At 40.9% G+C, this 22,681-nt stretch overlaps 1 long non-coding RNA gene across 1 annotated transcript in view; it reads right to left on the reverse strand.

Annotated features, from left to right (window-relative positions):
• LOC135323185 (uncharacterized) overlaps positions 1–22,681 on the reverse strand; it is a 59,051-nt gene that overhangs the window by 14,310 nt on the left and 22,060 nt on the right. The window contains exons 4-6 of the long non-coding RNA XR_010384412.1: positions 20,055–20,279; positions 13,753–13,952; positions 13,327–13,449 (exon numbers count right to left, since the gene is read on the reverse strand). This is a non-coding gene — a long non-coding RNA (uncharacterized LOC135323185). The remainder of the gene's footprint in view (positions 1–13,326; positions 13,450–13,752; positions 13,953–20,054; positions 20,280–22,681) is intronic.

The following is a 22,681-nucleotide window of genomic DNA, read 5'->3' on the forward strand; positions in this document are numbered from 1 at the left end:
AGCCATTCAAGGAAGGCCACAGCAATTAACATCAAAATGGTGAAGGATTCAACCCCCAATAGGTCTTGAGGCTCAGGATGAAGAGATTTAAGTTCTAGCAGATCTTGAGCTTCATTACACACACATTGTAATAGTAACATGGTGAATAACATGCCCCAAGGCACCATGGCAGTCCCAAGGCTAGCCAAAAATGGTCAAAGAGTGGGAAATGGCCAACTCCCTGTGAATTCCAGCCCCTTGCCCTTAGGCTGGTCCTTCTACTTATTAGCATATGAAACCACCAAGCCCATGAATACAAGCAACACAGCACCGCCTAGGGGTCACACCTCTCTCTCCCAATTCAGAGAAGGCCCACGCTCTGTGGAGTGTGTACCTACTTTTAATCTGAGCATCAAACCCCCACACATCGTGGAATTTCTCTTGCCTTTCAATGAATCTCTCTGAATAAATCTACCTTTACTCAACAGTGGCTTGCGCTTGAATACTTTCCTGCATGAAGCCAAGTACCCACATCTGGCAGGGCACATCCAAGGGGCTCAATCAAAGCCTGGGACACAGCCCTTCTCATGCCCCACTTATTATTTCTTGTATTAACAGGACTGGGTTGTGAAGGGAGCTCTAAGGCCCCGGCTAAGGGACATAAGCAGCCCCAAGGGCTCGAATTGGCAGGCAGCCTCTCCCCCAGCAGGGGCCCTGGGGTCCACCCGGTTCTCTGTGTTTCTTTGTTGTGCTGAATCCCCAGCCACAGAGCGTTCTCCCTAGGCCTGTCCCCACAAAACCCTTCTCTCCAAAATACAAGCACATCATGTCACAGTCCTCTTGTTCAACCAGGAAATGTTCAGCCCACTATTTCCCTCCCCAGTAAAGTACCTAACTGTCATCCCTCCCATCCCACCACTTCTTTCTTTGTGACAACTCTGCACTCCCCACCCACCATCCTGAACGCAGGTGCCTTGCTGGCTGGGACCGAGATGTTTCAGTCTTACACAGCCTGCGTCCGTTCACTTTCCCCTTTCTACATTAAAAAGCCTTTCCTGAGTCTCCCACCCATCTGATTCTGAACTTCACAAAGTGCTGAGTTTACGGTCACTATGTGCATACATCCCAGGTTTTGACTAGGTTTCCTTCACAAGATCATCATTAAGGAGCTGCATCAAGAAGTTTAAAGAAGCTATTCTTACATCTGAGTGGAGGAGCCTGCATAAAATTTAAATGGCTTTGAATAGACTGTTAACCAGGGACAGAGAAGTCGCAGGTCCTAGTCAACAGTGTCATGAGGCAAAATGTTCTTCAAAGGCTCAGAGTGGCTTCTGAACACGGAGTCGGCATGGAGGAGGTGACAGGCAGTGAGTGGAGTGTGTGACAGAGCTTACGCTCCCCCAGCTTGGGAAGAATTGAACTTTTTTCTGGTTTTCCAAACAATTTCTTACTACCTTTTTCTCCTACTGTCACATACCATTTCCTACGAATTAAGAAAATCAATATCAGTCATTTGGGCCACTTGGGAGAAGCTACACGATGCCATTCACAGGGCTGGGGCATGACAGCCACGCCAGTCTAGGTTGAAAGACCAGTAGGGGTATTTCCAGGGTGATCACGGGCATGCAGCAAACTCCCCAGCTTCAATTACCTCATCTCAAAGGTGGGGCCAATAAAACTACCAAGCAAAGTGCGTGATGATTATGGCCAACATCTGTTTACTAGGTAAGTGCCCATGACAGCTGCTGCTTAATGGGGAATGAGTATGACTAACAAGGCTCAGTCTACCTGGTCACACGTGCCCTGCCTTCCTGCCTTGGTGCAGCAGCAGAGCTTGTTTAGCTGAGATGAACGCCCCCAGAGCAGCCCCGACGGGAAAGCTCCCAGCGCTGCACGGTGAGGCCTGTTCCTTTCCTTCTCAGAGCTGATCACAGTTTGCAGTCATCTGTTTTTATGTTTATCCATTTTGTAACTGCCTCCACCCCAGAGTTTTGCTCAAGCAGCACAGGGCCAGGTATGTCTTGCTCCCTGCTGGATATTCTGGGCTGGGAGACAGCCGAGCACACATTTGGCTCAGGTGCTGAAAGGAGAGGGCAGAAGGCCCAGGGGCCCATGCTGAACTGAGGCCCCTGCACCCAAAATTATGGTCTGAATTTGGGCAAATTACACAGTCTTCTTTACCCTGAGATTCCTCATCTGTCCATGAAAATAACTGCCCATGGCACACAGATTTACCAAGATAAAAGGAAATAACCAAATTCACAACCTATTCAAGGGGCTACCAGTGCATCCTCAACAGACAAATGCTGCCTTTACGGCTCTGACACACGCGAAGCGGGACGTCCACACACAGTGAACACTGCTAAGTGCCAGTGTGTTAAGTGCTTCATGTGTGCTATAATACTCTTTACAACTTACAATAATCCCAGGTAGAAACCAATATTATCATGCCCATTTCACAGATTCACCAACAGGTTAGGAGAGGTTACATTCTAGTCCAAGGCCCCATGGTGAGGAAATGGCAATTTAAACCTGAATCTGGGCCCAGGCCTGGGCTCCATCTCTCTCCCATCCACTTGACCACTTGCCTATGAAATCCACCTGTCCAATACACAAGTTTGCAGCCGGCCAGCTCTTGAATGCAATGTTTGCCACCATTTCTCAATGTTCATTAATTACCATAAACTGTTCTCAGAAACCACTACAGAAAAGAAAGGTGGGCTTACGTCCCTGCCCACAAAGAAAAGGAATTCTGCCTTCTCCTGTAATGTGCAGAACACCTTTCCTACACCACCAAATCCTTTTGTATGCTTCCTCCATGTTTATGTTTGCACACGGCTTATTAAATTAGAAGGTAACTGAAGTAATTCCATCTCGGTTGCTTTCCAAGTTTGCAGATTATCCATAATCATTCTGTGACCGAAAATACTACAGTGTGAATGAAAATACTGCAACCATGTCAGTAAACAAAGAATGCTGAAACCAAGTCATCAGCGGCTGCCAACATACCCCAGCGAGGACAGGCCTGCAGCCCAGCCTCTACAGCCACTCACAACGGTGCCCTCTGAGCAGACTCAGAATAAGAAAGGACAGGATACTTGCTCTAGATAGCTAGGTGCTTGTCTAAAGAATGAATTCAGTGAGTCAAAATGTTTGCTTCCTCCCATACATGGAAAAGCACTAAATTCTTGAACTTGAGATACCTGGCTTTCTTTAGATAACAAGCAATCTTTTATTGTTCCAACAACCTTGTCTTTGTTGTAAAGCTCCTATATATCCTAGCTCCTCCTCAACCTCTTGGGAACAGTCCCTCCGAGCGATCTGAGAGGCTGTCATCCCGGCTCGAGTCCTCCCGCCAAATAAACATAACTCTTAAACTTTAGGCTGCACATGTATTTCAGTCAAAAGATTTGGACACCAGGAAGGGACCCAGAGCAGACTTCTCTCCAGCTGAACTCTCCGAGTTACCGGAGCCTTGGTACCAGCATTGGCACTTTGTGCCCATCTGCCTCCTTGGGGAATCCAGATGAATTTGGGTGTGTCTCTCCTGGTTCTCGGATCTCCCATATTGGTTGATGATCCTGAGTTTTATTTGGTGGTGTATCCAGGTACCTGGCCCTCCAGTTGAAAGATACTGGGGGGGAATAACCCACCCAGTGGAGACATACTGGGTGGGGCCTGGTTGAAAGATAACAGGAAACACCCACCTTGAGTAGACGTCTGAAGTGGGGCTGGTGGAAACATACCAGGAAAATACTCACCCAGTGAAAACGTACTGAGTGGGTCCCAGTTGAAAGACACTGGGTTCAGGACTAAGTGGTTAGGTAAGAGGCTGGTCTAATGTTGTCCTCGATTTGGTTACCTCCATTGAATTTTTCAGAATAAAAGTAAAACCCTTATAAGGAACCTTTCAACTCCAAAAATGGGACCCTCCTCCTGGCTGGTAACAGCTTTCTTGGGTGACGGAGAAACTTTCAGGAATGGTAGAGGCAAAGACTTCATGCCATAGTGTTGTCCCTGCGGGAAATCTTACCAGCAATTTTATTCTGAGAACCCGACCTTACAATGGGAAATAGAACTTTCAAAAAAAAATTAAAAAAAAATAAAAACACAGAACAGAAAAGAAAAAGAAATGGCAGATTGCCAGCCTCCAACTAATACACTAGCCAGGTTTATATACGTACAAAACTTACAACATTAATTAGGAATTAGAAAAAAATAAACTCACCCTGATAGTAACTAACCAGGCCTGATAAAATATTTTTTGGAATTCTGAACTTATAAGAACAAAATCCCATTTAGGGGGAACTTGGATTTCTCTTCCTGTGTCCTTGAAATGTAAATGTTTTATCTTTCTCTGGGTGTTTTATGTGTGTGTATGTATGTATATATGTGTTTCTTTTTTTTTAAACGACACCTTGGACTCTGTCATACAAAAGGTACAAGTATTGTGTACATATTGTGGCCACGCAAATAAATTGGGATTCTCAAAAATCCTTTGATTGTACCAATTTTCAGATATTTTGCCATCTTAACCGTTGTTGCATCAGCCTGGACCACAAAGGCTTTTAGCTTTTGGAAAGTAAACTTTTGAATTTTATTTAGGCAGCACCCCTACTCTCATTTGGAAAAGCCTCTTCATCTTATTCGTTTAAAATCACTATATATATATAAATTGATGGCCATATGATGGATCCCTTAATTTGGAAAATCTTTTAAATTGGTGAAAGTTGAAAGAGCTCTCATTATAAACAGCCGTTTTATTGGTACCTATTAAAATCAAGTTTAAAGGTAGAAAAATATATCTAATGGTTAACCTAAGAAATTAGAAAAAAAAAAAAAACTGGTTTGAAAACCTACATTTGTGTTTTTCCTTTCCGATCAATGGTTTTAGAGATGCTAATAAATACTTAGAATAATTAATGTTAATTAGGATGAATAACTGGAGAAAGGATTGTAAAAATGTCAAAAAAAAAAAAAAGATAAGGGGCTTATCCCAAATGGATAAATATTTTTATATGGTTATTTTGAATGAGATAAATAAAATGGACATTTTTGGATTTAGATACAAGGTTTTGATACTACACTATGTAAATTAAAAAAAAAAAAAAAGGGCCAAAGAGATCACCTACTGTCCCCCAACATTAAAGTTCAAACAAGTCCGCTTTAGCACAGTTTAAAATATATGTATTTATAAAGCTAAAAAAATACATATTTATAGACTGAAATACTTGATCAATGATTGGGACAACAGACCTATTAATCAAATTGAAAATTGAGAAGGGCCTAAGTTCTTTGGCTGAAACTTGGGAATCCCAGAGACTTTTCTATATAATTAGATACAATGCACAAAAAAAAAAAAAAAAAGAAAAGCTTCTGACACTCCTTCTAGAAATAGGAATTACTGATTAAACCTAATAAATATAAAAATTAAAGGTACAAGATTTAATAAAATTGAGATAAAAGTTTGTAAAATTGGTATATTAAATGGGCTTTATATAAAACTTTTTCTTAATTATATTGTGGGATAGATATAATTCAATGGAAAAACGCTTCCCCTTCTTGGTATTATAAGGCTGAGCACATATCTGTCCCTTAGAAAATATTAATTGAACAAAGTAAAGGAAACCAATAGAGTTTCGTGAGCCTTCCAATATAACGTAAAATTAAAAACTAATATTCAGTGGCTAATAGACAATAAAATAAGAGGTTTACCCTGGGTTTAACTTATAACTCAAGGAAAAGAGACCTCACTAAATACCTTATGCAAGCTTTGGAAGACATGCTAAAGTAAGTCTTAAAGTTTTAAAACATGGAATTCTTTGTTTACAGCTCTTCTCACTGATACAAAAAAGCCAATTAAGGAGATACAATTGGACCTGAGTGACAGAGCAGTTCTCTGGGGAACTGGAAGCGTCTGTCTTTGTCTTGCAGATCAGAAATATAAATACAGCAAACAGTGACCTAGGACTGAGCCTAATTAGCTCAACGAGATAATACTTAAGGCCAAGAAATTTTTGGCATTTTAGAACTCATAACTCTGTCGCGTCCTTCGGCATTTGTCAAGAAATCTTAAATGTCGGTTTCATAAATAGTAATCCTTAGTGATTTGAGCAAGCAAATTCAGCTTACTTCAACTATTATTATACCTATCTTATAAGTAAGTTTTAAAGTGAACCTATGAGATCTCTAGCTTTTGTCTGTTTATAAGCCTGCGTACACATTATAGATGTGAGATATTTCTACAGCTGAAAAAAAAATCAAAGTCAAAGATCTCTGCTTAATTGACGTAAAAAAAATAAGAGCTTACAAATTAAGTATTTTCAAAATAAAAACTGACCAAATTGACTTTCAGCGTCACGTGAACTGGAAAATATTCAATATTAAGATAACACTTGGTATTGTTTAGTTTAAGTATGTTCTAATTAATATAGACATCTTTAAATTCATCAATATTAAGTACAATACCTTTACTGTACCTAGTTTTAATGAAAGTCAAATAAGATCCTGTTATTTCTGTTGCAGAATTGTCAAGAAAAAAATATAGTAATGTGGTGTAGTAAAATTTTAAGTAAATTAAATGCAAATGAGATGAGAGCTTTGGGTAAATTTTTAAAATATATTTTTAAAATGTATGGTTAATATAATCTCTAAATGTTTGGTATCTTTAAATTCTAGAGTTGTGCTAAATTAAGTTAAATGTTAGGATTTTATTAAATAGCTATGACACTTTCAGATAAAATAAGATTGAAATATGAATTATTTAACATTTAACTTACCCTTACAGAGAAACTAAAGGTGTTTAGAAATATTAATAAATGGTTGGTGCTACCCTGAAATAATCTCTATTATTAAGGGTATAATCTCAGTATCCTAGGAAAGTAAGATAAATGTGTAAAGGAAGATATATGAATGTAATAATATTTTGTTAATAAAAAATATTGACTTTCTTCTGAAGCTGGTTACTTCTGAATGGAAGAGAAAATAAAGGACACACTAATGTGAGTATAGAAAGCTGTGGAACGCTTGTGGAAGAGGAACCCTGAGGAAAGAGTTTTGTACGTTGTCGGAATTGTCTAAGTTTAGAATCAACTTGGGCAAAGTAAATGAATCTTAGAAGTAATCTGGTACAAGACTAGATTTGGTTTTCTCTCTGTTAAGATGACAAAATTTTCTAAAAATGTTAATCCACTTTCAGTAACAAATTGTAAAGCTTCTTATACCACATAACTGACCTGTTCTGCTTTTACCTTTAACGTATTTTCTTGTTAATGAAAAAGAACTACTTTACAGTGATCTATATGTTTATCTGACCAAGTGTTCTGAAAACTTTTAACAAGCTCCCCAAATATCAATTTCTAATTAAAGTTCTTTTAATCTCCAGTTAAGTTTGGGATGCTACAGAGGGCCCCTGAAACATCCCAAAGAGAGATTTTAAACTAGTAAGTTTCATTTGGCATGTTAAATAACATGGTATTGTCAAATGAATAATAGATCTTCCTAGGTTATATTGTATGAGAAAATATTATTAATATAGATATTCTAGAAATTATATGGATTCCCTAAAATTCTGGTATATCTGAAATGTTACCAGTCATAATTCTAGTTATAGTGACCAGCTTTCTTTATCGATTATAGTGTAACGTTGTTTAACCATGCTTTTAAATCACTTGTCATTTATATACAGTTAATTGTTTCCTTCTGATGATTTTGCAAATTGCTTTCTCTTCAAGGAGATTTATTGATTTCAAATAAATTTCAAATTATAACACTGAACTAAACTGGGTAAGAAATTTTAAAAGTCTAATGAAAACTCTGAGTAAAAGAATTAGTTACATGGGACTGAGTAAACTGGTGAATATGGTTATAATTTTTGATTTTGTCTGAAATACTACTGGCTTTTAACCTGTTTCCCAGACATAAAGAAACTCTTCTCCTTAAGCTAGTTATGATTCACAGAAATTTGATAAATTATACTTATGTACGCAGACTTGGAACAGTTATCTTTTCTCTCTATCTGATCCCTCAAGAGACTAAAAACTCTAAGGTCCCCAGTGGCTCTATCAGACAAATGAGGAAGATCATCTCCTAACAGATATAGCAATCTCAAAGTATTTTAAGGATTTTAAAGAGAAAAGAATTTACCTAAATCTGTAAGGCAGAAATCCATGACAAGCCCTTGACGAGGCATTCTGGGCCTAAGTAAACCTTATTAACATTTTACCCTGAGAGTCCTTATTAAAAGTTCCAACACAGCCAATTTAAAAAAAGCCTATATAATCAAACAATCAAACTTAGCTTATAAATAAATTAATCTTGATTTGACTATATTTGAGAAAACTGAGGGTAACTTTAGAGAGAAAAAAGATTATATTTTAGTGGATATTAATTTCTAGTTTTGTTGATTGAGGTCTATATTTACTTAGACATTTCCCAGGTCATTCCTTGCTGTTATGTCACATTGCTGTAAAGTTTAATTGAATTATGAAAAGAATACTCTAGGTTTGTTTCTGAGGCTCAGTAAACTATCCTTGGTAAAGTTCCAATGCCCCATGACCAGCAGCCAGGGGATTATACATACTGGAACAGGCATGACTTAAAGAACTGTCTCCAACCTGAATGGAAGGACCCTTTATCAGGTAATCTTAACTAGACCATACACACCAAAGCTGAAGGAAACGGACTTTCAGATTCATTTCCTATCAGAAACAGCCCCTGCAGTGCACTGGCCTATAGAGCACTGCTCACCTTAAAACAATGCCCAAATGGAGAAGAATCTACCAGGTCAGGATGAGAAGAAGACAACATCTGAAGAAGACTGCAGACCCAAGACACAGAACCAGGCCTGTAAGCCAATTACTTTGATAATTTCTCCTACCTTTGATTATGAACTACTCCAACTGCTAAGTTTATGGTAAATTACCTATGTCTAGTACTTCTGTGTTACCTTGGTGGGTTTCCCTACTCCAAGGCTCTAACTAGATAGCCCTCAGAAACGTTACTCTAAAAAGAAATTATAGTTCTGTTTAGGCCACTATTGATCTTACAAGGTGGGAGACCTCACCTGGCCAATTAGTACCTGCTCTGACCCTGAACATAAATATGAAATTTCTCATAAGATCACTCAAACTCAATCAGGAACACAAGGAAAATTTTAACCCAAAAATATAACTTCTCGACTATTAAATTCTTACTCATGACTTTATAAACGTTACTAGCTGAATTACTTACATCCTGTCTATATAATAAAATTGTTGTCTATTACATTTCCCAATGTGTAACTAGGCCTACAAAATTGATGATGGCTAAACATCTTGAAGGAATAGATAAAATTTATAACTCTGTGTAAAATAATTGTAATAGTGTGATTCTAGTTATGGTAATGAGCAACGAAGGGTAAAGAATTCCTGGATCATAATAGACTAGTAAGACAGGCGATCCAGAGAACTTTTAGTATCAACAGGTTCTGATAAAAAACTAACACCTTGAATGGCAGCTCAGAAGATACTTCACCTGAACTAGGAATGAGCCATCCTAGCACCGTGGGACAAAATTGGTCATGAAACGTCTCTCAAAATATTGGTCGAATTTAGGACCAAGGGGGAGCACTGTGAATGAAAGTACTACAATGTGAAAGAAAATACTGCAACCATGTCAGTAAACAAAGAATCCTGAAGCCAAGCCATCAGCAGCCACTGCCACAACCGAGCGAGGACCGGCCTGCAGCCCAGCCTCTCAGCCACTCATATTGGTGCCCTCTGAGCAGACTCAGAATAATAAAGGACAGGATACTTGCCCTAGATAGCTAGGTGCTTGTTAAAGTATGAATTCAGTGAGTCCAAATGTTTGCTTCCTCCCATACATAGAAAACCACTAAATACTTGAACTTGAGATACCTGGCTTTCTTTAGATAACAAGCAATCTTTTATTGTTCCAACTACCTGGTCTTTGTTGTAAAGCTCCTGTATATCCTAGCTCTTCCCATACCTCTTGGGAGCAGTTCCTCAGAGTGATCTGAGAGGCTGTCATACCGGCTCGAGTCCTCCCGCCAAATGAAACACAACTCTTAATTTTAGGCTGAACATTTATTTCAATCAAGTCCCAGAATAGACACAACTCATCACTTCTTTATTGGAATACACTGGATCAGGAACCAAAAGCGTGTTCTAGTCCTGAAAAACTACTGGTTCCTCTTTCTTCCTGTCATTATACAGTCCGACCAGAACTCATTACTTTGCTGTCTGCTCATCTGGTAACCAAACTCAGAGAAGACTCAACTCAGCAGACTGCCCTACTGGGGAGAACAGCCGGCAAAAGCACTGTGGGTTGCCTGCCCTCCCGCACGCTCTGCTGACCCCTAGTGTCCTCCGTGGAGACCAGGCCAACAGAGCTGTTCCCAACAGCTGCAAAGTCCCACACGTTAAGAAAATCATTTTATTTTATACGATATGTTACGTATATACCCATCTCTGAAAACAGCTTTGCCAGAAGCCCAAATCTTCAACATTAATCTGCAAAGGCAAATCCGGTCACTAAGTGAAAACAAGTCTTAAGACGACGCTAAGGCCTCCAAAGTTCTCTCCACGACCATCAACCAAACTGCCTGCAGGTCTGCAGCTGCAGGCGGCAACATGTCTGCTTTTAAAGCAAACCCATCCTGCCCTCGGGTGCTACAATGTCCCTCTACGCCCTCCCATCTCAGGGTAAGAGCAGCCGCTGCAGAACCTCACAGGGCAGCACTGACAGGACTGGACACAGAGGATCAGAGCTAAACTAAGCCTTCTGATGACACTAGCTTGTCACTGTGTCACTTTACAGATGAAGATATATATAGAGAGAACTGGGGTGATCTTGCTCAAAGTCACACAGCTAATAAGTGGCAAAGTCTATAACTCTGCTCCTCCCTCTGGCATGACGCCCCAGCTGGGATGCCCACAGGGTTCTCTCGTGCCTGCCTGACCAGTCATTTCCTGTCACTCATAACCCACCACAGGGTCTGAACCTAGCCTGCCTTTTCAGCATCTTTTACCTCCAGTCTCTCAGGAACAAGGCTGCTCGGGCCACTGTATGACTTCCGGCTTCCTAAACCCTCCTTGCTCAGGGTGGTCTTGCCTGTGCATCCAGCACCCTGCTCAGAGGCTCTTCCTCCCCTGCAGGAGGACGTTTCCACTCTCCGCAGGGACACCCCCTCAGGGAAGCCCTCTTCTCGCCCTCAGCACAGCAGGTGTCCCAGGCCACATCCCGAGCTGCCCCATTAGGACTGCGGGTGCCCAGGTTTGCTAGTCAGACCAGCAGCCTCAGAGTCAGGGATTATGCCCGGGTCTCCCTGCAAACCTACTGCCCGCCTCACAGTCCCCAGCCAGCAGGTCACCTGGAAGTCACAGCAAGTGCCCCACCCAATCCAGAAGTCTCTTCATTTGCCAGCACCGCTGAAGACTGGTTTCCAACCTTTGGTCAGTTTTGCACAAAAAGGCACCTTCCACTGTGAACCGGGGGGGTTTTGCTTATACTACCCACCCTTACTGGAAATGTCAAGGGAAACCAAAAGGCCTTTTCTCGACACTTTATTGATGACACCCTCCCACCCGCAATACTCAAATGTTCAAGAGAATTGGGTCCACGTGATTTTGTTTTCCTTACGCTAAGTGGCTCAAAACACTGCGGGATTCTTTCTCTTTTGAGGGTATCTGTACTAAGTTTATAGGATTTAATCTGCTTTTGTCTCTCTCTTCAGTATCCCTAGTAGTTGCCACTTCTTACTCCCTTCAGCAGCCTCCCTCCCAACATCAAGTCTAGGAAATCAGCTGTGATGAGGGGCCCAGGGGAAGTCACAGAAGATGCAACTAAGGAACAGAGAGGAGGCATAATTTGCCCAAGGTGATCAGCTGCAAACCCTAACAGTGTGTGTCACGTCCCTCTGTTTAACTCTTATGCTAAGCAACTTAACTTTTTGTAGATTATAGTTATAAACAGATGAGGTATCAAAATATATACAAGGACACACATCAACTCTAAGATGTTGATTAACTCCACTATTTTGTTTCTATTTATTTTATTTCTGTTAAAAAAATTAAGAACCTCTGCAGTCAATAAAGCAAAATGTTACTGGGTTTTAAATCCAGAATATAGAGGTGTTAAGTGTGTCATTGCTCATACTTATTTGTATGTTCACAAGACAAAATGATTTGAAAGTCTCTCTCCCCTCACCCTACTCACTACTGGCTCTCACCAGAGCTCCCAGTCCACACATCTAACAGCCTTTCATTTTACCCACAGCTGAACTCATCAGATTTTCCCCAAAACTCCCTCTGCAGGTTTCCCTCATCACAGCACAGCAGGACTATCATTTACCTCATTAATCCACCCAGAAACCTGGGCCTTACTCCATTCTAACTTCACAGACAGCATTCATCCTTTCCTTTTTACCATCGAAACATGTCTTCAATCTGTTCGCTTTTACCCACTGACCATCCCATCGCTCAAGTGGAAGCCACCAACACTGCACACCTGGACTCACGACTCTCCCAAGTGGCCCTACAGCCACTCTCCCCTACTTGAGACAAATGGGATTGTGTCACTCCCACGCTTTTAGGACTCTTTTCAAACCCACTTTTCTTAGAAGAAACTCCAAGTTCTTCACCTGGTGAAGGTCTTTGCCATCAAACTGTCAGCTCAGGGAGGGCAGGACACGCCCTCTCCCCTTGGCCCCACCCTCTGGCAGAGCATCAGCATGGGAGGACCTGCTGAGCTACACCAGCCTGTATTCTAAACCTGGTCTTGATTTCTTAGCAAACTGCTTCACTTATCCATACAAATCCAAGGTAGATTAGAAAGATTTTAGATGTTGAGCTAGACTATTGATTTGGGGATTTTGCACTAGCAACCTGCAAGTACATGTTCTAATGATTCTGTCTTCTAAAAACCACACCCAGATTTAAGTAGTACTTGTGGAATATCTTCGGAGTAAAAGGGACTGTACTTTTACAGAATTTATATTTTATAACATGAACAACCCGCACAGGGTCACAAATGGAACTGCCTCACAAGTGACAGAAGACAGGTGAGAGGCATATAGCAACAGGTCACAAAGATGGTAAGAGCAACGTTGATTCTCCAACCCCCGAAAAAATTCCTCAATGAACTGAAAACTCTGAATTTTGAAAGTAAAATACTATCATATAAAGAAATAAAATAAATAATCCTCTTCTTCAGGGTTTCAAGATCTGACTCCAGAGATTTTAGCAGGCTATACTGAATCCTAGCACAGGAAAATCAGATAGACTAGTGGTGAGTAAGTTCCAGGGAAACGGCAGTAACTTCTCCACTTGTAAAAGGACATACACTCACCTGTCAAGGTGAATGTAAACCGCATTCTGGAGAAATTCGGAAGCTCCCAGGCTCTGCTTCTGGATGGGAAGTACACAGACAACTTTGAAGCATGCTTCTAACTGAGTCACCGGCATTCTTACACTGCAGGGGGAAACGGAGGCCCTCAGTCATGAGCTGAGATGTTCCTGTCGTGTCTCACAGCCCGTGCCTCGGGGACTCAGTGCCCTGCAGCAACCCGGCCCCAGGCGAGGACCCACAGCATGGCCCACCCAAGCATGAGGTGCACTGTGCTTGAGAAAGCCCATCCCCAATGGGGGCAAGAGGTGCTGGTGGGGTTGTGTGAACCTATAAATGCTCACAGAAATACACCTACATACAATGAAGTGATACAATTAAGAGTAGCAGGCTATTTAACAAAATTTCAATTGTCAGTGGAAATTTTACCATTCCTTTCCACTTGTCCCCTGCACTCTGAGACAGGCTTAGGCTCTCTCACACCTGCAGCTCTGATGCAATCGTTGTGAAGTCATTTTGCTTTGCTGCAAGTGTCTTCGCTCCCCGTGTCACTGTGACTGTTGTCTCTTAACAGAGTCAGATGTCTTCCTGGATCTCTCCCTGAGTTCCTTGCTCCTGCTTCTCAGATCCTAAGATAAAGAGCAAGTGAAGACACATGACTATAAATGGCACTGTGGACTTGACTAAAGCCTTCAGTGACCCCTAGGTGAGTGCTGCCCACCCCTTACCTTCGATTCTCAAGGTTCTGCCCAGGGTGACATCCAGACAGGATAGCGTCCTGGGCCAATTAAATGCTGTGTGGCTTGGGCTCACGGACAGGTGCAGGAGCTGGATCCAGAGCTGGGCACCTCCCCACCTCTGCTCGTCTCTCTCCCGAAGCCCCGCTTCCAAGGCCCCAGGCTCCCTAATCTTCTGTCCTTCTCTTCTACTTTACTCCAAGCCCTTTTCCTCTTCCTTTATTCCCTACTTATCCCCAGCTGGAGTGATTTTTCAATCACAGTATCTGAAAAAATTTCCTGCAGCTGAAAAAGAGGTCTCCAGAGGTCAATGCCCATATGCTGGTTCTTGAAGAGAGCCCCAGGTTAGGGAGACCCTCACCAACACTCACAGGGCATCAGACATGTTGCAGGGTCGACCACCCCCAACAAGAGTTTGCTGTGACCCCAAGGCACGCACAGCATCCCTGCTCACAAAAATGTAGTTGGCTCATTTATCCATTATTGAGAAGAAAAATTAAAAATTGTTCATGTTCCTTACTAAAATTATTTATGAGGTGGAAAAAGGAATTGTAATAGAAAAGAAAAAATTTGACTTCATTTTAGATGTGTTCCTTTGGCTTTAAACCTGTGCCCTGTTTTCTAGGCTCAGACATGCTAGCTCTGCACCTTTTGTAAAAGAAAGTTGCCTTTAGCCTGAAATATCCAGGAGGGCCTATTCTGCGGGCTCTGATCTTTAAGGATGTTAGCTCTTCTACACTTATGTAGAGATGGCAAGTTGCAAAATAGAGAATAACCTGTTTTTTTGGGGGGGGGAGGTTTTAAAGGGTCACCGTGATTTGACCCACATGGACAGCTGCAAGAACAAAGGATTCCAAGGAAATCAATTCGTACAGCAAGAAGTTTGCAACAACCAACCACACCCCCGCCCCTTTTTAGTAAAAAAGGAGACTGAATTCTGACTTGGGGAAGAGGGTTCTCCAGGATATCAGTATGCCATCTTCTGGGTCTGCCAGCTTTTCAAATAAAGTCACTATACCTTGCTCTAACACCTCATCTCCCGATTTACTGGCCTGTCATTCAGGAAGCAGAACTAGCTTTGACGTGGTAACTAAATGACTTCATTGGAGATAGTATGTCTCCACTGTTTCCTCATTTCCAATATGTCACAACCTATAAATTTTATATGCTGTTTAGCAACACAACCAAAAAACCTATCATAGGGAATTGATTCCATGGAAATAAAATTATTTCTACTCCTTCAAAACTTTTTTCTTTTCTATTTTATTTGTTTTGCTTATTGAAAAGAAAATAAAAGTCACATCTATTTATTTCATGTATTTTTGTTATAACTGCATATTTTAAATACTAAAAAGATATTTAAGTTGCAATAAAAAATTGTTCATATATTAGTGTAAAGATATATAAAAAATCAATGTGGATTAGGAAAGGTATGGATATTTACTAAAAATCCACTGCACATCCAGTCTTTTACAAGCATATCCTGGAATAAAAGCTCTATGATCCAGGGGTCCACCACCCACATTCTCACTGCCGAGTTCCTTAGTAATCAACTACCAAGGCACCAACATAGAACCACATGATCAGTATTTTAGGTATAAATGAGGGAATTAGCTCATTGAATTCTATAAAAAAAAACCTTAAAATATTTACTGAACTTACTTACAGACGAAGAAAATTGGACACAAAGAAGTAGTTTCTTCCCCAAGGTCACAAAGCTAATAACTGGTAAACGCAAGATTTGAACTCATCTGCCTGATTCTAAAAACTAGGTGGAAATCCCATTTGACTGTGGAGGGTCCAGCAGCACAGCCTATCACCATATCTTTGTTCAGATCTAGCCTTAGACAGCCTGAGAGAGCACCCCATTCCTATGGAACTCGAGGGCAAGTGATATCAATAAGGATTTTATATTCAGTAGTTTCTTAGGCCTCATTTATATAAAGTGTCAGCAGGTCAGCAGAAAAACTCTGGGAAATATGAGTGGATCCAGAGCTTTTTGCTGATTAGAAACTCAGTCTACCAGGACAGAGTGGCCTTCCCATGAGAGGCCACATGGACATAAACTAAAGGCAGGTGAGCAATGAAAACTAGCAAGACCCTGGAACTCAAGCAAGAAGGACCCCTGCCATCCCCTGCCCAGTTGCCTCTTCGCCCGCATGGACACGATGGCAGAAGACCCAGGTTCTTGTCCAAGTTACACCATCATGGATTCTCACCCATAAAAAGTTATGGCTCTATGCTCTTAAGTACTTTCCAACTCAAATATGATGAAACCAATATCTCAGCAGAATGTCTATATCTCCACTTCCTCTCTTCTATTAGGAGAATATTTCTATGGCAACAAAGCAGAAATCCAATTAAAAACACCATGCAAGAAGCCGGGAGAAAGTCTGCATAAGAGACTTTGTTCTCACGCTCAGTGAATAGAAACAAAGAAAAAGTGTTCCTTCTCCCTCAGCAAGTGGGAGGTAGCCTGATTGTGTGTGTGTGTGTGTGTGTGCGTGTGTGTGCGCGTGTGTGTGTAAATCAAATACAATGAATTCTGGGATATTTACAGATTTTTTTATCTTACTGTCATTTCATGAGGATGAGACAACCTTTAAAGTAATTTGAATCTAGTGTTCTGAGAGAGTCTCAGGCTCTTATGGTGGAGGAGGGGAAAGGGGAAAGGAAAGGAGGAAAGAAGTAAATGAAGCAAAGGAGTACGAATACTGCTAGGGAAAGGCAAGACGTTAATTTTGTTCCTAATTACATCACACACAAATTATGGACTGGCTTTCCCCCATGTCTTGTCAAGCACTGAGTTGCAGAAGAAAGGTTACAGCCCATTTCTTACTGAGCTTGTGATTGTATGTGGCATCTTATAGATACAAATCATTTAACTTGATCAAACACTCTAGCAGCAGGCCGTAATTCTCCTGTTTTGAGAGACAAGAAAACAGGAGTTCAAAGAGGATGTATAACTTGACAAAAGTCAGAGGACCAGTAAACAAGAGAGGATGAATTCAAACTCAGATCTGAATGCAGAGTCTGCTCTTCCCACTCCCAGGGCTGGAAAATCCTTAACAAACAGGCTCCCCAGCTCCCCTGCAGTGTTCCTGGCACCAAGGATTTCCCATAGCGATGGTCTCCAGTTCTCACAGACACAGCACTCTGTGCAGCCAATGGCCTCCATCGGACCTTGATCATCTACCTGCCACGCCCAACACGCTTCACCATAAAGGCAGGAAAGCTGGCTTTCAAGTGCATACAAAGCCATCCCCAGTCTAACCTGGGCTCTTCTGCAGCTTCTCCAGCCTAAAGGCAGCAATGAAAGTGCTCAGAGTTTGTACATGAGCCACACTACCTCTCTCCATCTGTCTCCCCAAATATACTACTTAGCTATGACCATTTTGATAATCTTGGAAACAAATTTTAAAAACAGAAAAGAAAGGATTCTGGAACAAGTACTTAATACTTACAATTTTAAATGACAATTTACAAAGTGAGTATTTACAAACCGAATCTGCCTTCCTAGGTGTCAGTTTTAACAGTTACAAAATATAATAGCAAAAAATTCTCACTTACAGAATTAACAAAGACATCAACAATAATCTGGAATAAACTCAAAATTAAAGCCCATGTTCTACATGGAGAAAACTACTGGACTCTACTGAGGAGTAAAGTAAGAGGTGTGAATGTAGAGACATCAACATATTGCATGGAGGAAAGCAGTTTTGTAAAGATGTAAGTTCTGCTAAAGATAATTCAAAACTTACTAAAAAATCCCATGAAAACCCTTATATGTTTTTTTTAACTTGAACAATGTATTTTAGAATTCTTCAGGAATAATAAAGTCATAATACTAGCCAAGAAAATTTGGGATGGAAGAAAAGAATAAAAAAAAAATCACACTTTCAGTTATTAAATAAATTTTTACAATATGTAAGATATAGCACTGGAGTAAGAAAGTAAAATTGACAGAAATAAACCATGAGCTCAAAAAGAGACTCTAGTGTGCATAAGTATATTGTACAGGTGGGATTTCAAATCAAAGAGCAAAGTATGAATTCAATAATTGTCCTGGGACAATCAAAGAATCACCTGGAAAGAACAAATTCTATTCCTGTGCTAATGACCACAAGAAAAATTACAGATAGTGATGTAAATATTAAAATACTAATAACAACAAATGCAACTCTTTGCTCATATTAATTCAACTTCTCCTCACTATAACAAGTAGTATTATCATCTCCATCTTAGAGATTAAAAAACTTACAGAAGAGATTTATATCATTATAAGAAAGTGTTTCTAAGAATAATACCAAAGATAAAACCCAAAAGGAAGACATTTACAATCTTAAAAATATTTTGATCCACAACGAAAATAAAAAACCTACTGAACAAAATGAAAGGCAAGAAATGACAAGAAAAAGCTCTGTGATACATGTTGATGAAGACAAGGGGTTAATGTTCATAACATACAAAGAGCTGTCACAAAGCAACAAGAAGCTCCCTCACTTAAATGTGTGCAAAGGACAAAAGGGATCATTCACTTTTAAAAAGTCAGATGGCTAATGAGTGAAAAATGCTCAATAACTCACTGGTCATCAAATACAAACTAAAACAATGAAAAAGCAATTTTGCTCATCATATTGGCAAATATTTGTAAAAGATATTCTAGCTAGTGTCCATCTGTGAGAGAACAAACTGTGAGCGACATTTTGGAGGACGACATGTCAATGGATATGTAAACTCTGAAAAACGTGTGTACACACAGACTCAACTCAACTTCTAGGAATCATTTCATTTAGAAAAAAAATCAGTTCAAAAGATGTACTCATCAGAGCATTTACACAGCACTGTTTACAATGGTGGGATGAAAAGCTGAAGTGAAATCATATCCAGTGATAGAGAATTGGTTACATAAATTATTCTACAGCTTTTCATTCCCCACTGGAGAAGCAATTTCTAGAGTCACTTGAAAGGAGCCTGTGATGAATGTAAATGTCACATCCAGGGACTAAATTTCCAGAAGACTTAACTAAAGGAATACTCATACAAGATCACAGGTATGTTTGTACAAGAGGGATGCCAGTCAAACATCCTTTCTGAAAGTGGAAAATGGAGAAAACTTAAGGGTCCAACATCAAGAAAATGATGCGGTAAATCACGGAGAGACGTGGGCTCTGAAGGGGCCAGCGATTCGGCATGCTCCAGGGCCTTGTCCACATCACTCTCCCACCAAAGGTGTCCTTGCACAAGAGACCAAACCTGCACATCAGGAGACCCCTAAACTATCTGAAAGGACCGGGTGAGTCTGGAGTGGGAGGACATCTATGATATACCCGTGAGTGAATAAAGCGAGCTGCAGAACACATATAGTATGGTCTTATTTTTCAATAAAGCATATATACCCACACATATACATAGATTTCTCATATACGTGTATGTATGTAGGTATGTATGTATTTATGGGTATATATATATATGTCATAGGCATAAAGGTCATGAAATATATACACCACATTGGCAACAGCTTTTACACTCAGGAAATAAGGGGAAGGGAGTTAGGGGCCTTTCGGTACCTCCACAGTTCTCTTTTCAGTATTTCAGTTAAGTATACTTGAATTTAAAAGTTTATTTAAGTCCGAAGTAAAATGGAAGATGCCTCCACAAGACAGAATGCTATACTGGTCATTAAAAATCATGCCAGAGGAGATAGAATATTGCAGAAAAACATGTAATAGCCAAATGGAAAATGGAAGTCTCCACACAGTAAACAGGCACAGAGTGATCGCTGGTTTTTATGACAGAGGTGATACACACTGACGAAAAGAACAGAAAATAGAAGTTAAATTGTTAATTACTGTCTCTGAGTAGTGGGACAAGGATACCCTCTTTTGCCCCTCTTTTCAGACTTATTATATTAAATACACATTATTTTTCATCTGAAAAAAGCATTTTTAGATGTCTAGTACCATGCATTGGAGAAAATACATGAGTACTTACAGAAACAAATAACTAGGAGACACCGCAGCAGCGTCACACAATGTAGAATGGGCGATCCTGAATAACAATGCATAGTTACATAAGGACCCACAAAGTGAGAGCACCTGCTGTAACAGGGCATGGCCCCCTTCTATTTGTCAGTTGTATCTTCAGGGATGAAGCAGTTCTGAGCACGGCCAGTGTCAGTGCTGGTGTCTGGATGGATGCCACTGGAGGTGAGGGCACCTGCAAGCCGAGAGGAAGAACAGAAATCATCCTCTGCTTTTTCTATCTTGTTTCTTTGTTACTGTAAAAGAGAGGCATAAATAAGATAAACTAAATCTTCCCTGCTGAAATTTAAGTAATGAAACTTTTTTAAAGTCTTCACAGCTTATATTCTGCCTATAACTGTCTTTACAACAAAGCATCATATTTATTAAATGTTAATTAACTCAATTAACTCCCTGTTGAAACCTATTAAAGAACATGAAATGCACTACGTGAAAGCACCACGCCTGCAGTGACTACCGCAGCTGTCTTGACGGCAGTGCAGTCAGCCCCCACCATCCCGTGGCCCTGAGCTCCTGATGCTGCTAAGAGAGCAAGCTGCCGCCTCAGATGGAGAGGAACTGTGAAAGCATTTTCTGAAGTCAACAGCACTGACAAAACATAAGTGACAAATCCCAGGCTTCTTGGAGGATGTCATTTTCGGTTTCTGGCCAACACCCGTCAATGAGCAGAACCACCCCATTCCGAGCCATGGGACACACGTGGGAAGCAGTTTTGGAGAAATTTCCATGTATAGAATGTAACGAACTATATATAGAACTCTGACAAAAGAAAAGATGAAATACTCTGATTTTGGAAGACACTCAAAATACTCTCCTAAGCCTTAGTAGCTGGAAAGGCTGGGCTTCTCCTCAGCCACTTATTTATTTCACATCCAGTGAGCATCTCCCACAAACCCTGATTCCCTGTGTCTGCTGGGAGCCTCAGGCACACTCTTGCTGTCGATCTTATAAGTCACAGGGCAGACGCGTGTCTCTCATGCCTGCCACCCTCACACAGGCTCGCCTCCTAGCCTCACTGTCTGAACTTGGCCCCATTTTCTCACCTGTTTATTTGGTATCTGTTCTTCTGTAAGCTGCCTGAAATGCTTTTTGGAACAAGTCAGAAGAATGAGTGGGTAGAGAAATGGACAGTTGGACAGGTGAGAGGTGGGCAGACAGACAGAGAGACTCCAAGAAAAGGGGAACAAAGAAAATTTCCTGTGCAGAACCCTCTTCTAGTCAGGGAAGAAAACCGCCACGGAGACGTGTGAAGAGGCAGGTGGCTTAGGGCTGTTTCCTGGATTCCATGAAATGTCCCACCAAGAGAGAGGGTAGAACTATAAATAATAAAAGAAAAAAGCATGCATGCTTGAAAAATACATCTACAATGTGTACTTTCTAAAGAATAGATTCAAATCAGCAGGGCCCAATAACACAATCCTTGGGTATTTACAGAAGTGAGAATCCCATCTCCAAACCACAAGGCATCCCTTCGGAGCACTGAGAGTCTTCACGGGGCGGTCATAAAACCGTCACCGCAAAAGCTATGCCCTCCTACACTTATGAGGAACGAGCAGCTGTGCTAGGGCTGCCCACGTGCTTCACTTACACCCCCCAGCACCTCTACGGGGGGGACGCCTAGCGAGCCCCGTCTCTGCAGGACAGAAAACTAGTCCGAGAGATGCTAAGCCGGCCTACCAGTTCTCCATCTCACAGGACTGGTCATTCCAGAGCAGGACTCGAACTCAGACCCACGTTTGTAATCACGGTTCTACCGTGCTTTGTGTGCTTATTTTGTGTATAATACATTTGTTTCTGGCATGAAAGGACATTTAATAAATGATCGGTTGTCTTGTCTATCTCATTAACTCACAATCTTTATATTTTTGAATTGTACTCTTTTCCCCTGGAGAAAGGAACGGAAAGAGCAGTGGTCAGAATGACCTGGGGCTCCATTCTTTATCTGTTACCTCATCTCATCCAAGTCCCCAACCAGGGAGAAGGATCAAAGTCCTCCTCATCTTTAAAAGAGAGGTCTCCAGTGATGGTGACTTACTCAATTCCAAAACCAAGTCTGGGGGAAGGGCACATGCAGCAACCAGAGCAGTATCAGGTGTAGGAAGGTGAAAAGAGCTCAGGGGGTCAGCCTGATTTAATTTCAATCGATAAAAGAATACCACACACTAAAAATAATAGCATGCAATGGATTGGTTCTTTCTTGACATCTAGCAAGTTTCCACAGCCCACATGTAACATTATCGTGAACTAGTGAAAGGAAGAGTCCACAGATAGGGAAAATCAATGCCACAGGCAGGCTGAAACCCAGGCTGGAGGAAAGGAAGAGAGAGGGCATAGTTAACAAAAGGGGAAAGTCTGGGAAAAAGATATCATCACAAGGACTCTCAAGCATCATTCAGCAATCATAAAATCATTCATTCAAGAAAGAGTTACTTAGGTCTTATTTTGTGCAAGATTTTACAGAGAACAAAGAAAGACCGCAGCGTCCATGGTAGCAGCAAGTGGCGGGGCTATAATACAGTTCTGATTCCGGTACCTTGCACACTTTTACTCAGTATAAAGGGAAAAAATAAAGTAAAA

This window comes from Camelus dromedarius, chromosome 16, assembly GCF_036321535.1.
Source record: "Camelus dromedarius isolate mCamDro1 chromosome 16, mCamDro1.pat, whole genome shotgun sequence".
Classification (NCBI taxonomy): domain Eukaryota; kingdom Metazoa; phylum Chordata; class Mammalia; order Artiodactyla; family Camelidae; genus Camelus; species Camelus dromedarius.